Source organism: Protopterus annectens, chromosome 6.part0 (assembly GCF_019279795.1).
Source record: "Protopterus annectens isolate FY-2018-M chromosome 6.part0, PAN1.0, whole genome shotgun sequence".
Classification (NCBI taxonomy): Eukaryota; Metazoa; Chordata; order Ceratodontiformes; family Protopteridae; genus Protopterus; species Protopterus annectens.
The window spans coordinates 100,259,824-100,272,306 of record NC_056737.1 but is presented as its reverse complement, the minus strand read 5'-3'; positions in this window follow the sequence as shown (position 1 = coordinate 100,272,306).

The following is a 12,483-nucleotide window of genomic DNA, read 5'->3' as shown; positions in this document are numbered from 1 at the left end:
ATGACAGTGGTAAGGTCTGCGGTGGGAGTGACAGATGCTTTTAAGGTGGAGGTGGGATTACATCAGGGATCAGCTCTGAGCCCTTTCTTATTTGCAATGGTGATGGACAGGTTGACAGATGAGATCAGACAGGAGTCCCCGTGGACTATGATGTTTGCAGATAACATTGTGATCTGTAGTGAGAGTAGGGAACAGGTGGAGGAGACCCTGGAGAGATGGAGATATACTCTAGGGAGAAGAAGAATGAAGGTCAGCAGGACTAAGACAGAATATATGTGTGTGAATGAGAGGGAGGATAGAGGAATGGTGAGGATACAAGGAGTGGTGAAGGTGGATGAGTTTAAATACTTGGGATCAATAGTTCAGAGTAATGGTGAGTGTGGAAGAGAGGTGAAGAAGAGAGTACAGCCAGGATGGAGTGGGTGGAGAAGAGTGTCAGGAGTGATTTGTGGCAGATGAGTACCAGTAAGAGTGAAAGGGAAGGTCTACAAGAGGGTAGTGAGACTAGCTATGTTATATGGGTTGGAGACAGTGGCACTGACAAAAAGGCAGGAGTTAGAGCTGGATGTGGCAGAGTTAAAGATATTAAGATTTGCACTGGGTGTGATGAGGGTGGACAGGATTAGGAATAAGTATATTAGAAAGTCATCCCAGGTTGGAAAGTTTGGAGACAAAGCCAGAGAGGCAAGATTACGTTGGTTTTGACATGTGCTGAGGAGGGATGCTGAGTATAGTGGGAAAAAGATGCTAAGGATGAAGCTACCAGGTAACAGGAAAAGAGGAAGGCCTAAGATAAGGTTTATGGATGTGGTGAGAGAGGACATGCATGTGGTTGGTGTGACAGAGCAAGATGCAGAGGACAGGAAGAAATGGAAACAGATGATCCACTGAGGCAACCCCTAACGGGAACAGCCAAAAGATGATGATGATGATAATGATGACATTTGTCTATTTCTCCCACATGTTCAATGGACTTTGTAAACCAGTGTGTATAGTACCCACTATCTTGGGCCGACACTATTAACCTTTCATCTCTTGGTTTGAATTCGACTCTCCTTAACCATTCCTGCGTTCAATAATTTTTTGCTTTTTAATTTCTCCAGATCTTTTGGGTTTCTAATACCATGACAGGAATGGACCCCATTCCTAAGTCAAAGTACAATTAAAGTTCATGAAATTAGTATTGTTTCAATCTTTCATGTCAGCTAAAAGTTCTCTTCACACCACCCACAATGTGCCCAGTAATGACTCCTGCAATTCGTACAGAGTTACATGTATTGGTAGCATATCTAAATATGATTTTAGACTTTTTTTTATAAGTCCTGTTGCTCCTACTACTATTGGAACTATCTGTGTATCTTTCTTCCATGTTGCTCTCATTTCTGCTTGCAAATCCTGGTATTTTAGAACTTTGTGTCTCTTTGTACGCAGGAGACTGTAGTCACTGGGTATGGCGATTTCAATGATCAATGCTACTTTTGTCTTCTTTTCTTGGGCCACTATATCCAGTTTTCTAGCATCTGTCTTTTGAACTGTTGGTTATGGATGATCCCATGTGATGTAGACTTCATCATTTTCTATAATGCTTTGTGGCTCATATTTCCAGTGTTTTTCAGCCACTTCAATACCATAATGTTTGGACCATCCCCAATGGAAAAGGCTCACCACATTAGTATTCCTTTCAGTATACAGTCCTTCTGCCATTAGTATGTTGCAACCAGCAATGAGGTGTGCAACTGTTTCCAATTCTATTTTGCAAAACCTACATTTTCTGTTTCTCCCAAGTGTTCAATGGACTTTGTAAACCAAAGTGTATGTAATCTGTCTTGTGCCGCCAATATTAACCTTTCACCTCTAGGTTTGAATTTGCCTCTCCTTAACCATTCCTGTGTTTGTTCTTGATCAACATGAGGCTCTTCCAGAAGTTTTCTATACTTGCAACTATATTTATGTTTTTTTCTGCATTTCTTACCTTCTAATCCGGTCCTTCAGCTTATATTCTTTCTTTTGTTTGTTGGTACATTCAGTTGTTGCCTGATTTTTTATCTATTTCTGGCTTGATTTCCATTCCTGCTGCCATTGATATGCGTCTGCTATATTAAGCAGACAAGTCATTTTAGATTTATTCTCCTCATGTTTCAAAACTTTCACTACATTTGGATCTTGTGAGGTCAGTAGATATGTGTGGAGTCCCATGATTGCAGATCTATACATATAATCAATTTCAAGGAGGCCCATCCCTGCTTCGGAATAGGAATACATAATCTTGGTATACACTGATGAAGCATCTTTCTTGTTTTAATATCTAATCTGTCCAACACTTCTTGGGGCCGGTCAGTCACTCAAAAACTGTACATTAGGACAGGAAGAGCAAATTGATTTATAGCTTGGATCTTGTTCCTAGATGTCAATGCTGTTCTCAGGATTATTTTACGTCTTCTAAAGTATTCCTTTCTGAGTTTTATTAATTTGTTCATGAGTTACTGCTGATCCTTCATCAATTCCCAAGTATTTATACGCATCCTCTTGCTCAAGTTCTTTTATATCACATTCTTGTCCCAAACTATTTTCCTGGTGCTGCAGTTTTCCTGCTTTAAAGGTTGCTTTTGTACATTTATCAAGACCAAATGACATTCTAATGTCATCTGAAAAGGTTTTGACAACTTGCAGCTGTGCTTTCAGCTCCTCATCTGATAATCTATACAATTTTAAATCATCAACAAAGAGATGAGAAGTCATTAAACTTTGTTGTTTTCTAGGATCCAAATTGTAGCCATGGCTTTAGCTGTTAACTAAACAGCTTAATAGATTAATAGCAAGGCAGAATAGCAACAGTGACAGTGAGTCACCCTGGAAAATCCCCCTTTGAATTTGTATCCCGGTGATAATAATCTGCCCTTTATCATGGCTTAATTGCAAAGTGGTCTGCCATTGTTTCATGGTTACTGTAATGTAATTAATCAGTGTAGGGTGTATCTTATATATTTTTAAGCACTCTTTTATCCATGAATGTGAGATACTATCAAATGCTTTTTTGTAGTCAGTCCATGCCATAATTAGATTCTTCCTCTATTTACAGTTCTCCACGATAACTTTATTTAACAACCAATTATCCTTTGTTCTATATGACTTTCTTTTATTGTCCTTTTGTTCTACTGCCATAATTGAGTTTCTTCTAAATGATTATAAACTCTGCTGGAGTCAATTTCTGTGTATAGTTAATACGTTGTCGGAAGGCAAGTTATTGGTCTATAATTTTTATGGTAGCTTGCCAGTTCACTCTTAAGTAAGAGCATTGTTTTGCCTGTTGTTAGCCACTGTGATGTCTGTTTGGGCTGTGCATATAAATAGTTCTTACTCATGGCTAAATCCTTGTGCAAAGATGTTAATACTTTTAACCAAAAGTTAGGCCTGGGGTTTTCCAGTGAGAGGCTTTTATTAACTTTGTTTCAATCTCTCTGGCTGTTATTTCATCCCATGTCATATCCTGTACCTTTAAGCCTCTTATTCTTTCTTTTACTTCTTCTATCCATTTAGCATCTTTGTTATGTTCCAGGGGATCTTCATAGATACTTCTCCAAAATGTATCTACTTCCTCTTTTTTTGGCTGTCTTTCAGTTCCTTTTACCTTATTTCCCAATTTTCTAAAAAACTTTTTTGTGTCATCAATAAATTGCTTATTTTGTACTTTTCCCTTATATTTATCTGTGTATCTTCTAAGTTTTTCCGCCTGTGCTGAAATTTTTAGTTTGTTGTTTGCGATAGTGCATGATAGATCCTGGTCTGTTCTAATACTGTGCATTGCTTTAATCACATATATCTTTCTTAATATTTTTGTTGATCTAGTCCCTCTTCTATAATCTTCTAACAGTGACAATTCTTGTCTTACTTGCTTTATAGTTTTCTCTATTTGATACTTCCATGATGGTAGAACAAATCCCAAAAGTATCTGTGCTGGAACAAGGAAAGTACAGGCAACTCACAAAAGTCTTGCCACGCTTCTTCCACAAGTCTTAATTAAACAGATGTAAGCACTTTCAAAATGTAAAACATTGCTTCTTCAGACACAAAATGTAGCACCTAAGCTACCATCTATATGCAAAGCTAAAACACATTCAGCCAGTAGCAGTTCATGGAGACATATCCCCTATCAATAAATACAATGACAACAAATTAAAAATCATTGAAGGGTAAAATTTAAAGAGAAATCTCACAAAAACCACAAACAATTTACGATTTCATGTATTCACTTATGTTTTCTGGACTTCAAGACAGGTTTTAATGAAACCAAGTCATTGAGGCCATGTCCACGATGTGCCCACAACCTCAATATCCATTGTAGTTCAGCATTCTGTGTCTTATTTACCAAATCACCCATTCTCTTACTTTCTTTCTGCACCTGAAAAACCTGAAACAAGAAAACATAATCATCCCCTGTCTGCAATGTATGTTTTGCTAGAGCACTACAGTCAAAACCCTTCTGGGTGCAATAGAGGTGGTCCCTAATACGTTCCCTTAGCCGACAATTAGTTTTACCCACATAAAACTTAAAACATACTTGGCAATGGGCCACATCAATCACGTTCTTAGTATTACAATCAGCAGTAACTCTCATCTGCCATAGGTAACCAATTCCTGGGTGCTTAAAGTACTGGGACTCATCCATGTACTCACAAAATATACACCCATTACACTTCCTGGTACCTAATAACCTTTCTTTAGTCTTCTTGGAAACATGCAGATAGCACAACATTTGCTTCAACGTCTTCTTATTTCTATAAATAAACCTGGGTCTGGTCCCTACCAGCCCACTAATCCTCTCATCCACTTGCAGGATGCTCCAGTTTTTCCTTATAATATCCCTCACTTTCCCAACATCCTTAGTATATGACAGAACCATAGACATATTGCCCCTCTGCTGTTGTCCATTCGTCTTAAACCTCCTTTCCCCTAAAAAGTAGGGTCTGGCCCTAGTATTCCGCTCCCTAAGCATTTGTTCATAAGCTCTAGACACTTCAGTTTGGTTATAACCCTTCCCTCTAAAATCTTTCAAATATCCTAGGGTACATTCAGAGGACAAACGTGACACCCTCATGGCCTGACCCTTCACAATATTGGGGAAAATGTGCTGGGGTGCATACTGTCTCTGTGCAGAAAAGCTGGACGATAACAATCTTTCCTATGCATTTTAGTCAACAACCCACCATCCTAATCTCTCAAAACCTCTACATCTAGAAACTCCATTTTTGTACTGGAATGTTTCATAGTAAACTTCAAGAAACTGCTACTATTATTCAATTTTTGTCCAAATTCAGTCAGACTCAGTTCATCCCCTTTTCATCCAAGGAAAAGTCATTGACAAAACATCAATAAAAACAAACAAAACATTGATAAAAATAAATATTGGCACTCTGCACTCTGCACACTCACTATATTATGGTGCTCCCACTCGGCCATTACCAGATTAGTGCATGAGTTGTCAAAACTGGTGCCCATCGCAATGCCTGTTTTTTGCCAGTAACTGGTCCCATCAAACAAAAACAAATTGTGCTCTAATGTTAACTCCAAAAGTAAACATAACAAATCCACTTGCTGCCTACACATCTTCCCACTCCTTATCAGTTACAATTAAACCTATATTTCTACCCTTCTGATTTGGTATTGAGGTAAACAATGATACTACATCTAGTGTGACTAAAAAAATCCATTCCTACATCATTAGGCTCTAATACTACTTGAAATAAATCTCTCAGGAAATGCTCAGTGTCCCTTAGGACAGTGGACATTCACCCAACACTATCCTGAGCTGTTTATATGGATATTGGTTCGGTCAGTCATCCACTCCCAGCCACTATGGGCCTGAACTTTGGTTGGGTGGGATGCTTATGAATTTTCTGGAGTCCATGGATCTGAGGAACAAGTGGGTCATCCACATTAAAGAACTCAAACAATTCCCTGGTGATAATACCCATATGTCTACATTCATGCAATGTCCTTATTATATTCCCTTTCATCCATTTAACTACTCCCAGGTCCACAACCTTATATTCTTCCTCATCCTGTAGCATAACTCTCATACTTTCAAAATAATAATCAGCATCCAACACAACCACCGGACCCCCCCCCCCTTATCAGCTGGTCGGATGACCACATTCATATTATGCTGTAAGGAATTCAATGCTTCTCATTCTTCTAGATTTAGATTATTATTACACATAAACAATTTCCTTCTGTCAAAAAAATAATACAAATCTGTTTCACATGCACATAAAAATACTTCAGCTACTGGCTGTTCAATGATGATATCCAATTTTCCCCCTTCCTTTCCCTCACTACCCTATGATGATCTTGTGCAACACAGCAGTATATCCTGTTTACTTCTGTTATATCAGATGGATCTCTATGGACAGTCCTAATTACTGCGTTCATTTGTTTCATCAGACTTCTTACTTTTTGGGTTTTATTGACATTCTGCAGTCTTTTTCTCTCTTTGATCCTAATTATATCTATCCATGTCGATTAAATCAAGCAACTCTTCCCTTAGCTCATTTTCTTCCAAACTGAGGACACATCTCTTGTTTTCCATTTCCTGTGGACATTCTATAGAAAGTTCTATAGCATCTTCCTGTAGCACATTCTCTTCCATTTCATCCTGTGTCTTTTGTTGCTCTGTCATATTGGAACTCACTGGTCTATCACTCCTCAACATTGACTGCATCAGAGTTTCCACAATGTCCTGTTCCTTTCCTTGCTGTCGCGTTTCAAGTGAATGTTTATACAGTTTTCCTGTAGAAGGCTTCAAAATATCTTGATATGGCACCTGAGCAATTGCTTTCTGTTCCACTGGTTTCCCTTTAATTTGGATATCCATTGCTCTATCTTGTAGTGCTTTCTGCATTCCATTTTCTACACAGAATCCTTCTCTTTGCAGCTACTCCATAACCTCAATTTCTATTTCTTTGACTTCTCCATTACTAATCTCTTTTTCTACTTTTCCTCTTAATCTTTCTATTTTTTGTATTGTAAAGTTTTCCATGTCTGGATTCCTTTACCTGTAATTTTCTTCAAATATCTTTGGTGCTGCCCTTTTTGTATTGGTTAGTTTCTGCTTTGCATAAATATTACACCATATTAAATCTATTTTCCTTTCCCTTGTCCATATTTCTTCTTCACATGTCTCCTAATCTTCTTGCTCTTCCTTATTCTGGGGACTCACTCCATCATGCTGTGATGTAGTTTGTGTTAGATCTTCTACATTAAATCCTTTACTTCACAGGCACTCCATAACTTCAACTTCTATTTTTTTAACTTTTGCTTTACTAATCTTCTTTTCCACATTACATCTTAGTGATATTAATTTTTAATTGTAAAATGTTCGATATCTGGATGCCTTTGTCTGTATTTCTCTTTGAATATCTTTGAGACTGCCTTCCCTATATTAGTTAACTTGGCTTTCTCCTTTGCATAAATATTACATCATATCAAATCTCTCTTTCTTTCCATATTAGTTAATTTGGCTTTTTCCTTTGCATAAATATTACATCATATCAAATCTCTGTTTCTTTCCAATGTCCATATTTCTTTTTTATATTTTTCAAATATCTTTAGGTTTTGTTGTTCATATTTTTACACTTCCTGACATGCTTCTTTTTCCAAACAGATCAAAGTTCCTTGATCTATACACTGTTTTTCAAAAATATGTTGTATTAATGAACCCAACATTTTATTTGAAGCTTCTGACAGTTTTTCCTGTGGAAGTATTTTTCTTTCCTCTAATCTATCTCTTAATCATTTTGTATATCTTGTGTCTGGAAATTCTGGGCTTTTTACATAATATTAAAAATACATAATTTATTTCTTACCCTCAACAGTCCACTCTATCATCTTTATGGCTCTTCTTTGGCCAATCAATTTTTGTGATTTTTTGGACTGCTACTTTCTTTTACAATGGGGGGGGGGGGCATCCTCCCCTGGGCCTGGTCTGATACCATTGTAGGAATGTTTCCTTATTTTGAGGATTCTACACTGTCAGTTTTTCCAGTCCTGGCACCAGTGCACCTACCAGGATTGGGCACTTTTTTATTCTGGGTCTTGTTTACCCAGGTATCTTTTTTTGTTTTTGACTTACTTGTGTCCATGATATATGCTATATAAATATATATATCAGTGTCACCTTGGTGAGATTTTGTGAAAAAAACAGGGTCCACCTCGCGAAGGTACTCACCAAGACTTGAGGATGAATTCAATTTCAGCACTACCATTCTCCTTTGCTTGCTGACTTTTCATGATGTAGTAAACTTCTTTTGCATGTATAACACTTACCACATTCATCACATTTATATGGTCACTCTCTTTTTTAATTTCTCTAAATCTTTTGGGTTTTTAATACCATGACGGGGTTGTACCCCATTCTTATGTCAAAGTACGATTAAAGTTCATGAAATTAGTATTGTTTCCATCTTTGATATCAGTCAAAAGTGATCTTCGCAGCACCTATAATGTGCCCAGTAATGACTCCTTCTGCAATTTGTACAGGGTTACATGGATTGGTAAAATATCTAAATACAATTGTAGATTCTTTTTTATAAGACCTATTGCTCCTACTACTATTGGAACTGTCTGGGTATCTTTCTTCCACATTGCTCTTGTTCCTGCCTGCAGATTCTGATATTTTATGATGTTGTGTCTCTCTGTATGCAACACACTGTAGTCACTGGGTGTGGTGATTTCAATGATCAATGCAACTTTTGTCTTTTTTTTCATGGACCACTATATCTGTTTTTCTAGCATCTATCATTTGAACTGTTGGTAATGGGTGATCCCCTGTGATATAAACTTCATCGTTTTCTATGATGCTTTGTGGCTCATGTTTCCAGTGTTTTTCAGCCACTTCATTACCATAATATTTGCACAATCTCTAGTGCAACAGTCTTGCCACATTATTATGCCTTTCAGTATACAGTCCTTCTGCCATTAGTATATTTCAACCAGCAGTGAGGTGTGCGACTGTTTCCATTTGGTTTTACAATACCTACACTTGTCTGTTTCTTACACATGTTGAATGGATTTTGTAAACCAGCATGTACATAGCCCACTATCTTGGGCTGCCAATATTGACCTTTCATCTCTTGGTTTAAATTTGCCTCTCCTTAACCATTCCTGCATTCGGAATGCTGTCAGTAAGATAGTGTGTATACTGTACCATGGTAGTGCTGTCACTGAGATGTTGTATATACTGTACCATGATAGTGCTGTCAGTAAGATTGTGTGCATATTGTACCACAGTAATGCTGTCAGTAATATGGTGTGTATACTATATCATGATAGTGATGTCAGTAAGATGGTATGTTTTCTGTACCATAGTAGTGATGTCAGTGAGATGTATATACTGCACCATGATAGTGCTGTCAGCAAGATAGTGTGTATAGTGTACCATGGTAGTATTGTCAGTAAGAGGGTTTGCATACTATATCATGGTAGTGCTGTCAGTAAGATGGTATATATACTGCACCATGGCAGTGCTGTCAGTAATTTGCATATATACTGTAAAATGGTACTGCTGTCAGTAAGTTTGTATGTATATTGGAAAATGGTGGTTCTGTCTGTAAGACTGTGTATACTGTACCACGGTACTGCTGTCAGTAAGATGGTCTGTATATTTTACCTCAAAAGTGCTGTTAGTAATGTAGTATCTTTGGAAATTTAATGAAGTGCCTGGTTGACCTCTTTTTTTTTATTTCTTATACTTTTAATGAATTCACTATATGGTCTTTTTTAGTAAGGACATGGACCCGAAATGCAAGAGTAAGTATATCACACACAAACACACAGACACATTCATGCACATGCACAAATGTTTGGTTTTGGAAGGTATGAGAAAAGGTATACATAGGAGAGACATACCCAGGCTCAAGCAGAAACACAGTGACGGATGGTCATGAATCAACCTTGGTACCTGGAACTGTGAACAATTTCTTATCACTGAAACATTGTGCTGTTCCGTCAACCTTTTAAATACCATCTGACTCACACTTTGGATATGTGCCCTTTTATTGCAAAGAACCATTATCCAATTGGTCAGCCCCATCTGTATCTACAGACAGAAACAGTCCTTCATGTGGTTATCTTAGATCATGTGGAATGCTGTATTTGCAGGGGCAGGAAAAACTTGGTTTGGATGATGCTAAAGCTTAAAACTGCAACTTGACTGTATCACTTTGGCTGTGTACTTGCTTGGGTTTAATAGGTGATATAAGATGTCAGCCATTAGACATACATGGAGAACAGAATGAACAGGGAGATGTTGAAATGGTACTAAAAACAGTCTTCATTCAGTGACTTTGTTGAGCATGCATTTTCAGATAATTATACAGGTTCAGTTGTATTTAAAATAAATAAAACAGATTCTGTAGCAGAACAGATGCCCCATTTCTTCAGTATTATTCATCACATTCCCAATGTAATGGAACATTTCAGTGCTGGGCATATAGGGCAGCGTGCTTATTTGCTTTCAGCCCACAGCAACTGTTCTTTTCTCATCCAAGGGTCCCACTCTTCCTTGGAGTGTATTTCTTGACAGTTTCATGATTCCCTGAGTCAGTGATGATTTTAGAATGAGACGAGACAAATGTCCTGGATATGTCATTCATTAATACTGTGGCCTCAACTTCTGTATCCACTACACTCATCAGTGTTCTTGCTGCCCTCAGCTGCTCGTATTAATTCGATTAGAAGAGAATGAGGTGAATTTCATTTGAATATCTTTGTGACGGTTAGCATTTGCATGGTGTGATTGATGCAGAGGAGCTGTAGGAAGAGATAAAAACACTGCATTTTGCATTTTAAACTAAGTAATTTGAATATAAAGGATCTATGAAGGGGAAGTAAGTGGTCCTGAATGAAACAATCTTACACACCTGGCAGAATGGCCAAGGTTTTCCTTTCTGTTGGTTAATTCACAAATTTATATGGTTGTATTTATATTATATATTGTGATTTATACAGATAATCCATTTATTGTTGCTAACATTACACGTTCTTCAAAAGAGAATATCTGACCTACCCATTTTTTCTTTGGGTGAAAAACAAAAGAAAAGGAAAGTAAATGATGACATGACTTTTCAAAGATGTGACAGTGCAATGAGTTTTAAACTTTTCAGCTTTTCTTTTAACACTAGTAACTAGAGTCTGAGACCTATGTTGAATGTACAGTACAAAAGCATTTTCTGATGCTCAGTGGTCTGTTAGGACAGTAGACAGTGTTCTACCCCTTTGCTCCTGTACTAATGCAAAAACATGTTTCACAGGGGCCAATGCTTTTGCAATTCTACAACAGTGTTTTGGGGAGGTGATGAGATTTTCAGATGATTAGAGGATACATTATATATGAATTATGCAAGAATCAAATCTAGTTCATCTAAATCCATTTATTGAGAGTTCTACCTCTTACACATTTTAAAACAACACTTCCACTTCCTAAAATTTCCTATCTGGCTCTCTTGCCTGAATGTGTAAACTAAAATTAATTATATTGGCATTTTTCCAACAGATGAGTGATTCATCTCTCATGGAACAAATTAGTTGGGTCAGGCCTGTACCTTAATTTTACTTACAACTATGAGTAAATAAGCTGTACAGCACTTCAAATTACATGGAGCAATCAGTGTACAGGTTTGTTACCTTCAGGAGGTGATTAAAATCAAATGCTAGCAATCACTTCAAACAACCACTCACCCTAAAATAGTATTACTTTGTTTCAGTGCCCTGTTAAAAGCCAAACTAGATTTTCAAAGTGATGACCACAATGTAATATTCTGATATATTTTCCTTCTGTGATCTTAGATCAGCTGGTGCCGTAGGCAAAAGGGCTCTATGGCGCCCCCCCCCCCACATCACCCAGGTGCCCCCATCCTGGTCTACCTACACCAAAACAAATAAATACTGGAAAAGGGCCCCTGCTACAGCAGCACCCTAGGCGGCCACCTAGTTGGCCTATGCCTAAGGCCGGCTATGAGGTCAAACATATAGACACAGAACCCAGTGGGTAAGTGGCATGCTCATACAGACAGGTCAACTGCTTTGCTCAAGGTCACCGAAGTTGTATGAAAAACAGCTGATACTGTCATGTATATATATTATTGTTGAGACAATAATACTCTTTAATGCACTTTTCATCCATGTTTGTCATTGCTAGTATTATAATTTGCTCTGTTTACCACAGGCAATATGAATTTCTACATTCACTTTAGTTGTCCAAACAGCAGAAAAGCAGCAGCTCTAATATCACTGGTCACTCATGTGACAAATCATTAACTTACAGAATTGTGTGAGTTCTTTAGTTAACAAAATGTACTTGGAAGTGCATTAAAGGGAAGGAAGGGGAGTGCAAGACAGAAGACGAGAAAGTAGAAAATATTCAACAGTATTGTTTCATGTGGTAAAACAACACACTTAAAACCTGGAATTGAAAATATCAGGATATTT